We start from the raw sequence: 20407 nt of genomic DNA on the forward strand, positions 1-20407 counted from the left end.
AGGCAAAAAGAAAACAAAGAGTCTTAACAAAATCAAATGGAATAGTGTAAAACCAAATGTAAATAAACATGTGCCAAACTTCACCTAAAAGACAAAGACAAACAAGTCCAATCATATGCCACCTGCAAGACAAAATTTATAAAGAAAATACTGGGCAAAAAATTGCCAGGCAAAAATCAATGAAGAGGAGTTATCATGGCTATATTCCTTTCATGCAGTAGCATTAAAAACAAAAATATGTTCAATGAAATAGAGAGCTATTCTATAAATAGAAGATGCCACCCCACTATGAAGCCATAGCAACAATGGGCTTCTGCATAGAACAGAAAGGTCATCTGTAACAAAAAGAATTTTTATATAATTTTTGTGAATATAATTGCTGTGGATGACTTTAATCTTTTCCCATCTTTGCCATATGAAACTTCAAAAATAAACTAGCTGAATTATACTTTAATAAGGTTTATTTTAATGTCATTTATGTATTCTTTATTATTAAACAAATGCTGATTATAATAAACATGGCATATTCACTAAGCTCCAGAGCCTCCAGTCTAATTGGTAAGAGAGACAGGCAATTTTAGCCCAGAGAGTTTATGGTTTTCCATCAGGTTGAGTTGGGAGAGCTTGGGGTGGGGAGAACCTAATCTACCTGGGTGTGTCATTGGTTAGGTGTCAGGAAGGCATCCTGAGAAGTGGAACTTCTGCACTGAAACAAGAAAGAGTTGGCATGTGACTATGTGGAAGAGAAGAAGATGCAGAAAAGGAAGGAAACAGCAGCATTACCAACAAATCTTGTTGGGAAAATTAGGCAATGCTTTGGAGGAAAACATTAAGAGTTTCTCACCACATGTCAAAGTCAGGAAAATATTTAGAAAATACCTAATGTGACTAGATTCACACCACCGAATGCTTTGTCATGATCTTATTTCTAAAGCAAGACTTAACTGATTTTTAAAATGACGAAAATTCATTAGAGAGATATAGCTAATTCATAAAATGAATTCAGTTGGACTTTCTCAGCATAAAAATTCAAAGTGACAAAATCTTTCAAAATATGTGTGAGACAGAAGAAAACTGGAGGAGGGACAAGCATAATAAATAGGCTGAAGTGTTAATTTTCTAATTTTCTGTAAAGAACACTGGTCGAGATAAAAAGCTAACATTATTGAAAAGACAAATAAATGACTCAAAAGAATGATTCACAAGCAAAAAAACAATAGTGAATATGTATCAAGTGCTTTCTACGTGTCAGACATTAGTCTTTTTAATGCTCTCCACTGCCTTATGAGGTAGAGTCTATATTTATTTTTAATCTCCATTTTACAGATAAGGAAACAGAGACACAGAAAGACTGTCAAACTTGCTCAAGGTCAGGTGGCTAGTAAGCTTCGGAGCTGGAAGGGAAGCTAGACAACCTGGCTCTGGGTTCTGCGACTTAAGTACAATTCTGTGCTATATCTCAAGAAGTATAAGTGTCCAAAACCAAAAGATAAACCCAAATAATTACCTTCCCAAGGAAAGAGATGAAGTAAAATTCAAACAACAAAATGATGTCTATTTTTTTCTAACTGACTCACTGCATATGCAATAAAAACATATAAAATAAACAAGTAGCACTAGAAAACTGATCTGATGTATAATTATGACTCAAAAGAAAGTCTAAGGTTTAATAGTAATATGAACTCTCAGGCAGAAAAATAAGAATTTAAAGAATTTTTTTATTAGAAATTTTCTAAAATCAATTTAAGAAGCCTTTATTTAGTTCAGACTAAAAGCCAGGCAGAGAATGAGCTGGAGTGTCACATGAAAGTCCACAAAACTGATGCAAATACAGATGTCAGCGTCAAGAAGGCAAGTGTACTTTTGGAGATGTATCAATAGCCTCGCTATTATATTCTGGATGGATTCTAAAGAAGCGAACTACTTAGTACTCAGAAAATTGACTCAGAACTAAATTGGGAGAATGATGAACTAAATTCCATAAAATCTAAATATATGATTTATAACCCAGCTCAAATTTGTGTACACTAGATCAAATCTATGGACTCAGAGCCATTAGCATGAATAAATTTTCTATAATTCTTAATATTTGCATATCCCTCAGCTAATAATAAAATTCATCTCTTTTAAACATTCAGAATGCTGCTGCCAAGTCAAATTTGTACTCAATTTGAGTTTTATATATTTTACCCTCATTTGAATATTATAAAACCAAGAAATAGGTGGAGAATAAAATGAAAGAGCAAGTGTATAGCAAATCTTGCATTAATTTACAGTGTTGGAAAAAAACATGGAGAAGGGCAGAGAGTTAGCTGAGTAAAAGTGTTTGACATGATGGCACAAAAGGCATGCTGTGACATAGGAACCCAGTAAATCAGATTCCACCTTTTAAGCTAACTCCCTTTGGCCCCATTCCCCCCAGAAGCATTGTGTTGTGTGTACTCTAGCCACCTCTCCAAAATCCATTCATTCATGTGATTTGCACGATTTATACATTAACAAGAACAGATCATCTCTCAGGATGATAAAAAGGATTAGTTCTTGCCTCCTTAGTAAATCTTCTCTAACCACTATTCTCCTAATTCATGTACTGGAAGAGATCCTACACATCCAGTTGCCTTACAGAGGAGAAAGACAAGGTTTAGCAATGCAGTAAACAAAGTATAGGTTCTCAAAAGATGCGTACATCCTTATCCCCCAAATCTGTCAGAGTGTGTGTGTGTGTGTGTGTGTGCGCGCGCGCATTTATGTCTGACTCTTTGCGACCCCGTGGACTGTAGCCTGCCAGGCTCCTCTGTCCATGGGGTTCTCTAGGCATGAATACTGGAGTGGGTTGCCATTTCCTTCTTCAGGGGATCTTCCTGATCTGGGGCTCGAACCTGTGTCTCTTGCTTTTCTTTCATTGGCAGGCGGGTTCTTCACCACTGCACCACTGAGAAGCCCCAGAATCTGAGAATATGATATTTTATTGGGTTGACCAAAAGTTCGTTCAAATTTTCCTGCAAGATCTTACAGAAAAACTTGAATGTACTTTCTGGTCAACCCAATACATGACAAAGGGGACTTTGCAGATGTGATTAAGAATTTTAAGGTGGGAAGATTATCTGGGATTGTCCAGGTGGGTTGAATGTAGTCACAAGGTTTCACATGAAGGAAAGAGAGGCAGGAGAGTCAGAGTCAAAACGGAGAGGTAATGACAGAGGTGGAGGGGGAAGAAGGTGAAGAAGGAGAAGAAAAGGAGGAGGAAGAAGGGGAGGAGGAAGGAGGAGAGGGAGGGGAGGAGGAGGAGAGTGGGGTGGGGGGAGGGAGAGAGAGATGTAATACAAAATCTAAGCTACTGGCTTTGAAAGCAGAGGAAAGATTCCATGAGTCAAGGAATGCAGGTAGATCCTAAAAGCTTAAAAAGGTAAGCTCCCCCATAGAACTTCTAGGAGGAGAACACTGTGATGTTGATCCAGTGAAACTTGTTTTGGACCTCCAGAACTGTAATAGAATGGATTTGTGCTATTGTAAGCACAACTGTATGTATTAATAACTGCAATGATTTGTTACAGCAGCAATAGAAAACTACTAAGGCATCCACTATACATATACATCCACCTCACCAAGTCGGAAATCACTACACAGTAAACTCTTTTTATGGCATATTTCAGTTCTAGCTGCCCCAAGTTTCATAGATTTATATACACAAATCATGCTCTCATGGAAACATCTTTGAATTTCTTCATGCCTCAAAGAATAAATGTCCACCTACTTATAGATAAGACTCAGTATAAAAGTCCACTTAGATTCTAATCTCTCTGAGTAACAGAACTGCCATTTCTTACTGTAATAACAACTTCTTGTATAGACTTGTCTTCTCTTTTCTGTAGCCCCTATCATCTCATAAGAAGTTCTTCTGGTACAAGAGCAGTTATAAATGTACAGAATTTAGACAGAAATTAAATAATCATTAGTGCTTAATATTGCTAGTTTGGACATATTTGAAAATTCAATCATATTGCTATTAAGTATTTTCAGTTGATTGCTTAAAGTATTGGCCAGTTAAAAAATCAATAATTGAATTAAATTATTTTAATTTCTTTGAAATGGTCAAATAAATTGAAACTATTAAATGCCTATAGATGATGCATACTTTTACAAAATACATCTCGTTAGATATTTCCCTAACACAATAAGACTTATATTGCATTACAACAATAACTACTTGTTCAGTTCAGTTCAGTTCAGTCACTCAGTCGTGTCCGACTCTTTGAGACCCCATGAATTGCCGCACGCCAGGCCTCCCTGTCCATCACCAACTCCCAGAGTTTATTCAAACTCATGTCCATCGAGTCGGTGATGCCATCCAGCAATCTCATCCTCTGTTGTCCCCTTCTCCTCCTGCCCCCAGTCCCTCCCAGCATCAGGGTCTTTTCCAATGAGTCAACTCTTCGCATAAGGTAGCCAAAATATTGGAGTTTCAGCTGCAGCATCAGTCCTTCCAAATGAACACCCAGGACTGATCTCCATATCAATTATGTGTTAGCCATTTTACATGTATATTCTTACAAGTCATTTTATGTCTAATTTTTATAACAACTCTACCTGATGGATGGTATTATTTCCAGTTTACTAATGGCAAAAGTAACATTTAAAAAGATAAAATCATACAGTAAGTGGCTGAGCTTGAAAAAGTTCAGGTATTTCTGAGTACAAGGCTATTCAACTCTGCACAGTCTTTTATGTAAGTATTTTTCATTAACATATAACATTATAAAGTAAACTTTTAATGGAGGGTATGAATCTCCCTTTCTGCTTCCTAAACATCTACACGCAAATCCTTTATTTCAGAGTATCTAGGGATAAATCAAAGGGAAACCAAGAAGTTGAATTTCTGTGCCTCCAAGTGAGTTCTTTTTTGTCCTTATAAGCTTGAGTTTAGAACTGGAAATCAAGCAAATATTTCATCTATATTTCTTTGGTCACCGTAGAGCTCAAATTTGAGATGGGGTTAGGTATTGATCCAAGCCAGCAGGGACAGAGTCAAGCTTTTCTGTAGGGGAAGGAAATGCAAAGCCAGGACTGCTCTCATTGCTATTGATTTGTTTTGCCTCAGGGCATGGGAGGTGGTGGCATGATTCCATCAAAGTTTCTTCTTGTTTAAATCTGTATCCCAGGTATACAATAAGGGTATTTGATAAACTCTCCCCTTAAGATTTTCAGCATACATTTAGTAAACATTTATTACTCATCTACTGTTAACCATAAAGAATGCTGAGCCTCGAAGAACTGATGCTTTTGAATTGCGGTGCTGGGGAAGACTCTTGAGAGTCCCTTGGACAGTAAGGAGATCAAGTCAATCCTAAAGGAAATCAGTCCCGAATATTTATTGGAAGGACTGATGCTGAAGCTGAAGCTCCAATATTTTGGCCATCTGATGCTAAGAGCTGACTCACTGGAAAAGAACTGATGCTGGAAAAGATTGAGGGCAGAGGAGAAGCGGGCAACAGAGGATGAGATGGTTGGATGGCATCGCCAACTGAATGGACATGAATTTGAGCAAACTCCAGGAGATAGTGAAGGGCAGGGAAGCCTGGTGTGCTGCAGTCCATGGGGTCACAGAGAGTCAGACATGACTTAGCAACTGAACAACAACTGTTTGATCAAGCATAGTGCTCAGGGCAGGGCACACATTAATCACCATTGTATTTAGTCCTGCTCTACTTGAAAAGAGAAGAAAAGAAAACCCCCAGGGTGATCCTCAAGAAACACAGTGTTCTAAGTGTTGATCTGGCCTTGTGTCTAAAAACAGAACTACAACAGCTTGCATCATTTCCACATGCTGACTTAGGAATAAAAAGTTCCCATCTGGCTGGCCCTGACAAGGAAGTCAGCTTTTGTGAATATGCAGCAGATGGAGTCCTCCTGAGGTGGGGAATCCTAAAGGAACTTGGTGACAAACACACCACATCCCTATCCCCTAAACCACATTCATTTATACTGAGATGAAACGGAATTAAAATAGATCAAGACGAATCATATTGATGGGGTTGAAAAGTTCCTCACATGTATCCTCATAATGGCTTAATTTCTCTTCAGATTTTTCCCACTTAACCCAAGCAATGAGTAGCTCTCTCTACTGTGCTCTCCCAATGTTTGAAAATTACACTTCCGTTTGTATTATGTGTTACTTTTTATTGTATTGTTGAATCTCTCTGTCATCCCTACTTCTCTCCCCTTCCACCTATACGCAAGTTCCTCCAGCACAGGGCTGGGTTAAGCTCATTTTGAAACCCATTTTACACCCCTTTCTGCCTGGGTTTCATCCTGCATGAAGCAAACCCAAGGGAGACTAACCATCTACTCTGGACCCAGAAAGCCTGATATTTATTCTGTCTCTGACACTTTGGACTTTAAGCAAATTTCTTAATCCCTGGAAGCCTCCTTCGTCTTACCTATAACATGAGAATGACATCAGAACCTCAATGCCTGTGAGGACTGAGGAATATCTGATGAAAGTGATGAGTTTTACATAGTATCTTGCACATATAAATAATGTATGTTCACTAGCTTCCAGTTTCCTTAGGTGGTGTTATATATCCTAGGTATTATTATCCAGATAATTTGAGATGATACAAGTCTGAGAATAATAAAAGTTACAAAGTTCTCCAAATCTCAAAGCTAGTAAGTAGAAAGGATAGCACTTGACTGGTCCATATGAATCTCAAGGCTATTCCATTCCTCTCTAAATCCAAGTATCTGTCATGTTACTTGAAACAAGGAGAATACAATAGATCATGAAAGAGTAAATAATTACTGGGAGAGATTGGGGCAAAGAAGGTGTACAGTCATGTTCACGTGGCCACAGGAATGGAGAAAGTATTTAAAAGAGAAGAATGTCAATGTATGTGATATCCAAAGTATTAGTCTGTCTGTGTTTTTGTCATTAGCCAATGAACCATCAATTTTTCACCAGGAAACAAGAGGGCAGTGCCCTAGAAAAATGTGAAATGTGTGAAAATCACTCTAGTGTATCACACTGTGGGGATGGATCTACTCCTTTTCCCCCTGCAAATGGTTCCTCACATTTCCCCCTGCCCTCTATTTTTCAGGTAAAATCATGAAATCATCACTCAAAGTTATTCACATGTTTTATTTCCCTGTGGTGTCTCTGAGCAGTGGGCTTGGTACAATGAACCCTGGCCTGGACCAGTTAGGTAGTGATGACTGGGCTGCTCCTTAAGACTCTGCCATCCTTGTTGCTGCCTTCCAAAGGCAAAGAAAGAGAAGGATCCTGGATTCCATGTTTAATGGTCCATTCCATTGCTGCTCTGGTAAGTACCTCTATATTGCTAGGTATCTTTGCTAAGTATCTCTACATTTCTAGGTACCTCTGCTAAGTATCTCTTCTAAGTACCTTACTGAGATGTTTGATAACTGCTAAAGGAAGAGGGGTTTTTACATTTGGTTAGTTGGAATATAGGTATTCTTTCCATTTCATCTGTATATTCCATCTACTTAAATTGATTTCCACCCCCTTTTTCCCCTAAGGTCTTGCTCTAGAAACTCTCCAAAGTTGATGTTTCTGCATAATTCACCTCTCCCTAACTTATTTCCTCTTTGATGTAACTTAACTTTTCCTCACCCATTATTTCCTAACATATTCCTTTTATATTCCTACTGCATACTAGCTTAGAATTTGTTCCTTCCCTAAAACAATCCATTTTTATTTCTCAGGCTTGGAAAAATTTCATGCAAAGCTAGTTCGTGTGTACTGAACTACTTTATTTAGTTCCAAGTGTGCTGTTGTCACTCAACAGATCAAAAATAAGCAACAGTAATAAAATGCAGATGAACCTTTAATCATCTGCAGCTTTGAAAAACATCTTCCCAGTATGCCTACCTTTAAAACAAGCTTGGGCAGAGTAAGAAAGTTATTTACTACTAAAATCAGTTCTATGTTAGCTGCAATCTGGAAAAGCCAGACATTTCCAGATCCATTTTTAGGAATTCCTCAATTCTTTACCCTCTTTCTAACTTTCCCCTCTCCATTAAGATTAGCATCTGAGATTTATTCTGACAGAGGGCATTAAAAGAAAGCCTGAATCATTCAATTCTGATTCTCAACTGACTTAGATAATTGATGCTGTGGCCGCTTCTCTCCTACTAACCAAACTTTTCCTTTGAAAAACAAAATGCATTTAATTCAGTCTGCTTTTGTCTTAGAGAAATTCAGTCTTTGAATTTACACAAACTCTTTTCAATGAACTTAAGTAAGTCTTTGCTTAAAATGCTGTCTCTGCCTAAGTCCACAAATAACAGCATATTTTGATATGGTTTTCTTTTGAACTAAATGGCTAATAGACTTCATCAAAGAAAGGAAACCTCACTAATTCCACACAGTTTCCTTACTGAACATTATTTGGAAAGGCTAAGCAATCAAGGAGAAAAGTGAAAATGCTTAAGTAATGCAACATTTTGCTTGCTAAATAACAGACTCCTCTAAAAGTAAATTCACTCTTTCAGAGTAGTGATATACTAGAAAAATTCTACCTAAAGAAACAAACACATTCCAAACAATATGATCTTTAATCATTTAAATGTTTCCTGGGTAGGAAAATAAAATTGTGAATGTTAAGCAGAAATAATAAGAATCCATCCTGTCTGTGGGGTTGCAAAGAGTCGGACAGGACTAAGCGACTAAGCACAGCATATAAGATGCCATTTTTCTTACCAAAGTTCTAGGTTCTCCTAATATGCTATAAAATGAAAGGTAACCAGCACTTGTCAAATCTTTGCAGTGGCATGACTCCTTTCTGATTATTGTCCCCCATAATTGCAAGGGACACTTGATAATACTGTATACATTTTGAACAGTCTTTTAATTTAGGACAAGATGTTTATAAAGTAAAACTATAATAATTTTAATTACGTCAAAACTTTGAATCAGCCCTGTGCTGGATTACTCTCCCTGTCACCATTAACATGCCCTAAATACCCTTTGCATATCAACGCAGCCTGTAATTTCAAAAGAAAGAGATGATGTCAGTTTCCTAATGATATCCTGGCCTAGAACAGTCCAAAGAGTGGAAGTAATTTAATAGTCTTCCCTGCTTAAGATACACATGGGACACATAGTCCGTCAGTCTCATCATCCCTTAATTTATTTATAGCTACTATCTTTAAAAATTTGGCATTGGCATTGGTATCTTTTCTCTCAGATTTAAAATCTAATCCTATCAGGCCCCACAAGTGGTGGCGTTCCGTTTATTCTGCTTATTTCATGCTTATTTCACTCCTGTTTTTAAAGGGCGAAGCGTAAAAATCAGTCTCTAAATGTTATTCGGATTGAAACTTGCTCTTTTCTATGTACAATAAGACAGTAACATCTGTGAACAATGAATTTAATTAAAACTTGCAAACAAAAGTTTTGGTAGACCAATTATATTTAAACTCAGGTGTGGTGGTAGGTAAGGGGAGGAAAGTTGGTGGCGGGGGCGGCGGGAAGGAAAATTAAAAAGGAATTAAAAATTATATACTGTGCTTCTTGGTAAGATTCCACATGAAGCTAGGCTTTCACGGCTTTCAAACAGAATCACTTTCTGAGACTATTCCCTTTAGGCACCAGAAATCTTAGGCAGCTGGACAAATCACTTCAACTTAGTGCAACCTTCTACTGTTTGAAGACAACTTACCTGAAAAGGAATTCGGACTATAAAGTTAAGTATCTCCTTGTTTATTTGTAAAGATTATTTAAAAATCTAGACACTTAACTACTACAGATGGGAACTATCAATCAGTAGCCAGGGACTCAGCATCAGCCTTCATCTCTTAAGTCTTCTAGTAGCATACATCACCACGCTTACCATTATTTCAGTCAAAGAATCTCTTAGTCTCATCAGTTTACAAAATGGTCATACCCACACTGTGAATGTGAATGTCTGGTCATCAAACAGTGGCCAGAAATGCTGCTCATAGTCCTTTATATGGGGATAGGAGAAATACAATCCATTTGTAAGAATGATATCTTGTGCTTTTCCTAACAATGAGTGCCAGAGCCTCTCCTAAAATTTTTTTGTTTTTGGAAGAACCTGTCATATGCAATTTTTATTATTACCAGGAACTAAAATTCCTAGATTGCCAAGAAGCAAATTGACAGTTGAGATGAATATGGCCAGCTTCACAGGTATTTAACATATAACATTATAACTTGCCCAGTAAGCCTTTATTGAAATTGCCTTGCAACAATACTGCAAAATTCAGTGCACATCTTTTTAGAGTTCCTGTTGACAGATTTTAATTTCTCTTTTGTAGTTCTTTTTAAAGAGTAGAAAATAAGTTCCAAATTCTGTAACAGAAGTTATTTAACCAGAGCAGTGATGTGAAATTTGGGATTAGAGCTTCCAGAAGGGAGGAGAAATAAACTTCTTGCCTGTGAACCTGTGAGCCTCCCACAATGAAATCCAGCTCATCTCCCAAAATGCTCAGCAAGACACCACATGAGCAGGTGAAAATTAAAACTGCATAAAATCATGTGTTTGGAAAATGAAACAAGTCAACTATGGGCTTTCTGCCCAGTTTCATTTCTGTCAGAAACTGTCTTGTTATTACATATCTGCAGAAGGAAATTAGAAAAGTGTTATAGCTAAAAAGTTTCAGATATATTCATATCTCCATCACAGTTTGGTCCAGAAGAAAATAACTAGCTTCCTCATTCCAGTGGGCAAGTACCGCAGATAGAACATAAAAATACGAACACACACACACACACACACACACACACACACACACTTTTCCTTGGGGGACTATTTAATCACAAGTGGTATCCTGTTTGCTTTAAGAGATCATGGAGGAAGACCTCAGGAGGTTTTCAGACTGTCCCAGTGCAGCTGAGTTGGAAGCCTGCCAAGGAAAACATATGGGGCAGAAATCCCCAGGCCCCATTCACCAGCCCTGTAAGACCTGAGGAAAACGTCATGAAACTCTCTGAGCCTAACACTTGCCACTACAGGAAGTATCTCAGAAGAAGGAATTTAAAATGTTGATGCTTTGCACCACTCTCTGCATTGTGCTTTATCAAATCTTAAAACTGAGTGTGGAGTTGGTGGGTAGCTTAGACCAGACAGACGTAATACTCATCTATCATGATCAGTCTCCTGAAACACACACACACACACACACACACACACACACACACACAATTCTTGACATCCAGTCATGTCCATTTTTCAGGGTTCCATCCCCAGTCTTCTGTTTTTGTCTGACCACACACATTCTATTAGCTCTTAGTTTCATCCATATTATATCAATGTATATCTCCAGTAACTATTTAAGACTTCATCTTAATCTTGCCATACTTTTGAAAATTCAATGCGACTTTTAAAAAGAATCCTTCCTGCTTTCTATTTTTATGAAGACAATCAAAGTTGGCCTGAGAAACACAATTTGTGATTTTTTAAAAAAATGATTGATGATGTCCTTAAAATGTGGTCTGCCAGTCTGTACAAAATGGTCCTATTTTTGTGAAGAGGGATGTGAGATAAAGTGATGTTATACATCAATATGTATATATGTATTTCTATATAGATTGGAGAATACTGCCAAAACATTTATGACAAGCTGTATCACTGCCTTTGTTTATATTTTTTTAACTGTGATATTCCCCACAGGCACATTAACTGTTGCACTTTTGAATGTCCAAAATTTATATTTTAGAAATAATAAAGAGAAAAATACCTAAATGTTCCCAAAACAGTGGTGTGGTGAATGTTCAAGAACTAACTCGGTAGGAAGGGTCTACCAATACAATTGTATTACAAATGCCCCTGTTTCACTGTTTTTGTTTTAAAGCATGTAAATGAAGATCTTTATATTTCAATAAATGAGATATATATATATAATTTAAAAAAATATTACTCACAAATTTCTTTTCATTTTCAAATTTCTCAGTTGTATATTACAATGGAGAACATCTGGGATTGTCGGGAAAAATGGTGAATGTGACATGCAGTCAATTAAAAGGGAATAAAATGATTGTTGGGTACTAGCATATATGCAAAACCACAAACCTTTAAATATATATATATATATATATATACACATGTATACACACACACAACCTGGGAATGGGGGCAAACAGATGATGAGGAAAATGTTGAACTTTTGATAATGTTGGCTTTTGATAAAGTATATTTAGCTCAAGAATGTGGGGACAAATGAAATAGGAGATCAATGGAACCTCTAATCTTGCAGCTGACAGTGGGCCCAGGCTGAGTGGGCATTGGGTCTGGCACGGGTCCTTTAAGCTTTAGACCCACGCCTGAAGCCTGGAATCAGGAGCGCTTAACACCAGGCCACCAGCACTCCTGAACTGCTCTTGGCCTCAGTTGAAATGTGTGCCCTAATCCATCCTAGGCTCCATCCTGTCTTGTTCTTAGTTTTCCTTATTTCTGACCTAGTATTTATTTTTCTGTTTATAGCTTAGCTTCATCCATCAAACCTGATACATTGTACCACTTCACTGGCTCATAAACTTTTGCTTTCTCTTCCGTTATTGGATTCCTCTCAGTCTCTTCTGCTTTAGATTCTCCTAATGAACAGGTGCCCACAGCTGCATCTTTCAGTGCCTTCCTCCCAACTAAGAGTTCTCCCTCCATCTTCACTCATCACTGTGAGTGGATTCAAAATACAGAGAGATGAGGCAAAAGAGCAGAGGGGCTGATGGGCAGGATGTATTGAGGATGGGAACACTATGCTGTGGGTCAAGGTTAGAAAGAAAAAAGACTGTGATCTAAAAGAGTATTTGAGAGTTAAGAACTAAGTCAAAGTAATGAGGGTGTCCAATGTGTGGCTATGAGCAGCTCCATCAGAAAGGACACAGACTCATTATGGTTGAAGTGGTTGAAGAGTTCAGTTTCTTGAAGTAATGTGATATTGACATCACTGAAGATAACCAAAAGTTATTAGTTTCAAGTGTTGGAATGATTATAATAGAAAAATGATAATTAATAGCTTTTTACAACTCCAAAGAGGACAGAAATTTAATTTGAGCTCAAGAGTGCACCTTTGAAAAGGAAGGGTGCCTTTAACAAGAGAACAACCGATTAAATCAGGTAGATAATTTTCTCTCTTAAAAAGTTTTTATTTAGTATGGTGTTATTTTGAATTTGCAGCATCTAGGATAACTTGGTACATCAAATTCTTAAGTTGTTCTCTGGGAAAGATATAAATGTTATTATATTAACCCCACATATTAGACAGTAATAATGATGATAATAATACCAAAAACTTATGTAACACTGTATACCAGGCACTACTGTTTTAGTCATTTTACAAATATGAATTTATTTAATCCTCAAAACAGTAATCTATGAGATAGATTCTATTAGTATCTCCATTTCAGATGAGGAAATAGGCACAGAGATGGATTAAGTAATTGGCCCAGGATCAACCAACTGGTTAGGTTTAAGAGCCAGAATTCAAACCCATACTGTCTTGTTTCAAAGTCTGTACTCAACTAGTTAGAGTTTATGTGACACAGCATTTTCTGGTTTCCTAGTAAAGTGTTATGTGGGTTTCCTTTGAGATCTCTCCTGGCTCTAGAAGGTGATGTTCTTGTGATTTTGGTAAACTGAGGACACTCCATAAATCTTAAGGATAGTGATAGTGCTAGGGTTAAGTAATATATTCCACAGGCCTTTAAGAGAAATGAAATAGAAGAAAGGAGAAAGGGAGAGAGAGAGAGAACAATGCATATCATTTGTGAAATCTAATTTTGAAAACTTTTCAAAAAACTTTCTAATTTCAAAGTATAAAGATGATTATCAATAATGAAATTTTATATATCAACTCCTAGAACTCCTTTTATATAGCTATCTATGGGAGAATAATCTTATAGAAAATGTTTATTATTGTTATAGTTTTTATAAAAATATAGCTTCGTACTTTATCCGTACAAATGTTTACAAAACAGTTAAGTTTTTTAAGCAATGTTACACAAAAGGTCAAGTGTCACTATACATGATATTGTGGTTATTGGTTATTGTTCGAAGACTACTCTTGTTTTTTAGAACATCTAAATGGACTTTGAGAACATAAAGGGAAAACAATATGGAGATGTAGGTAACCCTGTGCCTCGTATATAATAATGTATACATATACATGTCCTCAGCTGCTCAGTCATGTCTGACTCTTGGCAACCTCATGGACTGTAGCCCACCAGACTTCTCTGTCCATGGGACTTTCCAGGCAAGAATTCTGGAGTGGGTTGTCATTTCCTCATCCAGGGGATATTCGCGACTCCGGGATCAAACTCACATCTCCTGCACCAGCAGGCCAGTTCTTGACCACTACGGCACTGGGGAGGCCCATACAGATACATACACATACATATGTATACACATACGAGTATATGTATGTATACATGATCATAGTGGAACACAAATTAAAAGAGATGGTAACAGCATGACATGACAAAATGACATAGTAGAGAAGCTGGGACCAGTTGGGTTGAAATGATGACTTAAAAGAAAAGCAGTGAAAATTGAAATTTGAGGTAATTTGTTGCTTCTAGTTAAAGGGTGGACTATTTTTGGACTATTATAGAAACTATAAATTGTAGTTTTGAGCCAACAATTGAAATAACTGAAATAGATCTTTACAGGAAAAAAAAAAAAAAAGATTGCAACTTAAATACAAACACATGGCTTCCTTTCAAATTTCATTCCTCTGATACTTTCTAGAGTTAAACTTGTGGTTGTTGCCCAACTCTGAATGACGAAAGGATGATGAATCCTGAAATTATTCCCATTCCAGAATGAGTCAGTGACTGAAGTGCACATGCATAATACAGTTATATTCCTCAAAATAAATACTTTGAAGTCCTCTGAGGTCCAGAGGGCTAGTACAGTTTCCGCTGAAGAAGTCAGGGCTGTAAAACAGGGTTCTGCTCTTACTCTGAGGGTCTGGGGTGGCAGAGAGGACAGACGGAGTGACCAAGCGTCTGACCGCCACTCACAGCTCTTCCTCTGGCACCTCTAGCTTTAGCCGCTGTGTTCCAACTGGAAACTGGGCTGGCCTTCACCCTAGTTGCCACCGCAGACTTTTATCCTGTACAATACTCAGGAGCCTAGGTCAGGATCCAACGGAAGCAGAGGCAGTGAATCTAAGCAAAGTCTGTAGCTGGAATTGAGCACCCTTAAATACTGTGAATGAACTCATTTTATTTTTGTCTCTTTCCAGAATTTTCCAACTTGACAATAAGACGTTTGTGTCAACAATCAAAAACTCTAACTGATACGACAAATAAATAAGCTGATCCTTAGCTTTACAAAAAGATTTCTCCCTGTTTCTCTGGAATACTTATTTACTGTAGTTACTTTTGAAGTCTAATTACTTGACAAAAAACTTAGTGGTTAGACAAGATAAAGCTGAATTGTTGTTATGACTGTGTGGAGTGAAAACAGTCAACAACAACAGAAATAGTGATAAAGCACCTGTGGATTTTAATGCAATTCAGTGTGGAAATGTGACTCTACTCATCAAACTTTCATATATATAGCTTTAAAAAAAACCCCACCACTTTATAAAGTGAGATCTGCCTACATCTTACTTCAGTGCAATTAACTTCTTATGAATTAAGTAAGAAAATAAAGTAATTATTATCTGAACATTATTTTATATTTATAGTTCCTGTTTGTGAAAGTTTACATGAAAAGCATTGACATGTTTTGAAATGATTTATAACACTGGACTTAGCTTTTAAAATTAATAGTGATATGATTTTTTCTTCTTTTAGCTTTTCTATGTTGCTGACTACCAAGTAAATGCATTTAGAAACACATATGCTGATATATTCAGATTTGGGGAGAATTGGGTCTTTGACAAACAAAAATTTCCTAAAATAAATTATTTTAGTATTATATTCATTCTAAGTCATATGTATGCCTGGAGCAATTTGGCAAATTATTTACTTTTGAACAGCCAGACATATCTAAAGTGTTCAGCTCACCAGGCAACAGGATGTGTCCTGCATACAATTAGAAAAATGCAGAAGACACAAACCTACTTAAAGGTCTGCCAAAAAGAACAGAGAAAAATGATATGTCCAATGATGAGGTGATGGTGGAGGGCAGGGGCCATGGGGCAGAAGTGCTGGGGAAGAGGGTAAGGGTTCAACTAGCACAGATGACAAGCAAATTTAGATGCTTAGTAAAGTTAAAAAATAAACCAAGCACCATTTATTAAGTTGTCAATAAATATGTGGATCAAGTCTCCTTTTCCATAAGTTACCCTAAATTTGAGAGAAATATGAAATGAAAAATAAAAATAATAACCTGGGGAAAAAAGACTTCATCAAGTTGTACTTTGAAATGTATTCCAAGTCATGGGGGTGGAGTGGGGTTGGAGTGATGATTGCACGAAGCTTTGCTGAATAAAATACAGTCAAGAGAGTGCGTTTCTAGTTCTCTTGGCCTACATCTTGTAAGTTACTAATTAATGTTCTGTGCCTCAGTTTTCTTATCTAGAACTTAAAAGTGTTAAGTCAAATAAGTCAGTGGCATTCTTTGTGTTATCTATGTGACAAATTCCTTTTATCCTTTGTGACATTTTAAGAAGTACAGCCACTCTACCAGGAATTTGGATTACCTATTGCACTGCTCACCGCCAGATTATTTTTACGCCATCGTTTAGGCCCAAGGAGTCCCAGGAGTCATTAAATATAGCTATGCTGTCATTTGTTGTATCCAACTGACACAAATAACTCATTGAATTTGCTGACTCTCAACTCTTTAAAGAAAGCAAAATCTTTGTTCTTTACATTGACTGTCTGATTGTCACTGTTCTTTGTGCTTTTCTTGACTATATTGTACAAATAGAAAAATACTCAGGTTATAGTTAAATTTGCAAAAGAAAGATATCACTGATTAGGAAAATAAATACTATGAATATTTCACTCTGGAATTCATAGGTAGCATTTCACAGAGGAGTAATATTGTGGGACATATGTGAAATTAAAAAAAAAAAAATTTGGCCAGTTTCCCTGATTCCTGGCATAGAGCTCCTAACACTCTTGGAATTTGATGGTGTCTTTGGTATGTCAGCTAATGAGGTAACTCCTGGCTTCATGTTGGTTGTGGGTCAGGACAGGGTTTGTCATCAGAAAAACCAACTGAGTAATTAAGAGAGCTGGAATATTCAGCTGTACTTACCGCTTTAAGAAAGGGGGAGAGGGATTAGATGCTGAATTCTATCACCAATGGCCATGATTCAGCCAATTTCTCCCACATAATGAAATCTCAAGTCTAAACAACAGCATTTAGTGCGCTTCCAGGCTGGTGGACGTGTTGATGGATGGTGAGCCCAGAGAGGGCATGGGAGTTCTGTGCACCATCTCCACACACACACATTACTCTATGAATCTCTTCCATTTGACTGTTCTTGAGTTGTAACCCAAGTTAGAGGCTAAAGTGGGGGTAGCCCATGGGTTCTGCTCTAACTCTGGAAGTTAGTATGAGTATGGAAATGAATTGTTGTACACCCAGTTACTATCAGAGAATTGGAGAACTGGTTGGTGTTAGAAAACACCAGTCATTTGGTAGCAGGGAAGAAAACCAACAATATCATATCTTACACAGTCACCTAAAGACCATTTACCTAGGGGAATTCCCTGGTGGTCCAGTGCAGGGGGTGTGGGTTTGATCCCTGGTCGGGAGGTAAGATCCTACATGTCTCACAGCCAAAAAACACAAAACGTAAAACAGAAGCAATATTATAACAAATTCAATAAGACTTTAGAAAATGGCCCACATTAAAAAAAAAATCTTAAAAAAAGATTGCATAAATCAATGTTCTAAAATAGTTATTCCTGAATCAGAAAAGTCTGAAGTTAACCACACTGTGCAAAGGATGAAACTGTAATTTGAATGAGCAAGTGGTTTCAGAAACAGGAAAAAGCAAATTACAATTTAATTAAATTTCAAAGTGTAACTTGAATGTTTTTAAAAGAGGAGGTGGAAAACAAACAAAAAGGACAACGTATTGTCAATTAAGTACTGTTCCCCACAGATTGTTCAATCAAAAGTCTTGAAATTATACTTCCAGGCACTTATTAAGTTGCTGCCCTGGTCTATAAATTACTGAATCTAGACATGACTTTGAGCTAACAAATAAGTGTTACAAAATGGTCTCTTAGCCCAGAGTTGTGTATGTGTCTGAGGAAGAAAGAGAGTAGAGAGATGGAGAGAAAGTGAGAGAAGAACCAAGTATCAATTCCCTGTTCCAAGGTTATCATAGGAGTCCAACTCCAAATTGTCTCATCATAAATAATATTTTACCAGACAAATAAAAAAGAATACTGATGTGCAGAAGCTTTTCAATTGTGGTAAATGTGAGAGGCAAAATGTTTGACTAGCAGACAGCTATCCATGGTAAACAACAGTAAATTATATATGAACTTTGTGGTCTTTTTACCCAAAAGTCAACTTAGAAGAAAGAGAACCAACCCTCTCTCCCTCTGTAATCACTGAAGACTTGAGGCCTGCCTGACATTTTCTAAAGTGATGCTCTCTGTGATCATTAAACAGTGCCTCTTTTTATTTTTCAGGTGGTTGCAGGAAGTTTTATCAAAGATGCCCAGTACTTCATGCAGAAACATTCATGCCAAACTCCAGACTACATTTTCCGCACACAGCTGGTACTTTGCCATATTGTAGACATTTGAAATGCTGACTGACTTAAAAAAAAAGGTCTAGTTGTTTGTTTATATATTAACAGTAAAAAAGGTAAAAGAGTCCAAGATTAGGCAGAGAAATTAGAGAAATACTTAAGCATAGAGTTCAAGACTTTCCCATTTTTGATCTAGTATTTTTGCTTCTAAGACTCAGTGGTAATAGCGTCTAAAACTCAAAACAGGTGCTTTTTCATATTAAAATCCATGGCTCTGACGGTAGCTGAGGTAAATATTTTACTCGTCCTTTGGCACTCTGTACATAAAATTTTAAAATAATTCAAACAACCACCAACTTGTCAGTGACCAAATAGAGCTCTGATAAAAATAAAATATCTTTCAGTTCAGCACCAGCTGGCTAAATTTAAACTCTGTATTATGTAATCTTAAAGTGTCCTTGCTTTGAGTTGGTGTCTTAATTTAAGAGAATCTGTTATAATGTCTCTTCCAAATCACTTTAGTCTCTAACATTCTAAACATTTAAGGCACAACAGGACCAAATTAAGGTGTTCACAGGCAACTGAAGACAGAAAAAATTCATTTGAAACAGTATATCGGGCATGCTACTTTTAAAGTAAAATCTGTCTTCTCTCTTTAAGTTTGTAGTTACTATAATTAGGGCTGGCAGATCCGACTGGCCGTGCTTTTCTTAATTCTGGAAAACATGTAAGAACCTGATTCTTTAATCCTTACTCCAGTAATACTCCCAGAGGAGAAGAGACTGTGGCTGGGACAAGACGTACAAAATCAAACTAATGCTGGATAAAGGATACCTTTCATACATCTCTCTGAGTAAGCTGCAACAGTTGAGAATATTTTAAGTTCTCTTTTTCCCTCAGCAAATTTTAAGAAATATAGTTTAGAGTTTTAAACATATTCATTGTATAGATTATCAATTTATGCTCATAAAAGATGAACTAATTTTTTCAGTTTTCCCTTTTAGCTATAAATTGAAGTATAACTTCCACTCATGTCTGTTTATCAAATTTGACTCATTATTCTTTAATACTAAACATAAAAAAGGGCTTACTATTAATTTGTAAAGAGATTAATAGATGAAGCCCTAAATGTAATAATCTGAAGTAACGCTAAATATTGTCATAAAAACAAAATCTGACTGAATATTTCCTCTGCTAACAAGTACACTCTGACCTGTGGTCTTCATTAATCTTAAGCAATCACTAAGAACATATTACAGCTGTGGAAGTAGACGTTTATCAATGACGACGTAGCACATACCTTCTGTAATATTTAGACTTAACCCCAAGTTCGTGGAAATATCATATATCTTTACAGTTCTTCACAGACTAGTTTCCTCCTTTGTACAGCAAATTTCCCAGTCCCCTGAAAGCAGTCGTGGAGTGGAGGCCAGCTCCACTGAAGGGTCTATCAAGCAAGTAGATGGGACGGCTGAATTTATTTTAGCCCTGCGTCTAAAGGATGTAACTTAGCACCTATTTTTAGGAACTGAGCTCTGTCTAGGTGGGGCCTGAGTCAACTACTCTTTTCAGAAGTGTGTCTCTGAGGGCACTCTGCCTCGTAGTTCCTCAGTAATGTATGCATGGTATTAACACATGTGCAGTCAATCAAACCTCCTTCTGCAGCCAGGACCATCAAGCCAACTCTCCACTTCCGAACAAAGCCTAAAAAATAACCAGCACCAATGAGGAAAAGGACTGAAAGTCCTTGAATTAGTTT

The 20407-nt window shown here is 37.0% G+C and overlaps 1 protein-coding gene across 1 annotated transcript in view; it reads right to left on the reverse strand.

Annotated features, from left to right (window-relative positions):
• Window positions 1-20101, reverse strand: part of XIRP2 (xin actin binding repeat containing 2) — a 74061-nt gene extending 53960 nt beyond the window's left edge. The window contains exon 1 of the mRNA XM_070476104.1: window positions 19949-20101. The gene's annotated coding sequence lies outside the window, so the exon portion shown is untranslated. The remainder of the gene's footprint in view (window positions 1-19948) is intronic.
• Between the last annotated feature and the right edge of the window lie 306 nt (window positions 20102-20407).

The sequence above is a fragment of the Odocoileus virginianus genome, chromosome 13 (genome assembly GCF_023699985.2).
Source record: "Odocoileus virginianus isolate 20LAN1187 ecotype Illinois chromosome 13, Ovbor_1.2, whole genome shotgun sequence".
In the NCBI taxonomy this organism is placed as follows: Eukaryota; Metazoa; Chordata; class Mammalia; order Artiodactyla; family Cervidae; genus Odocoileus; species Odocoileus virginianus.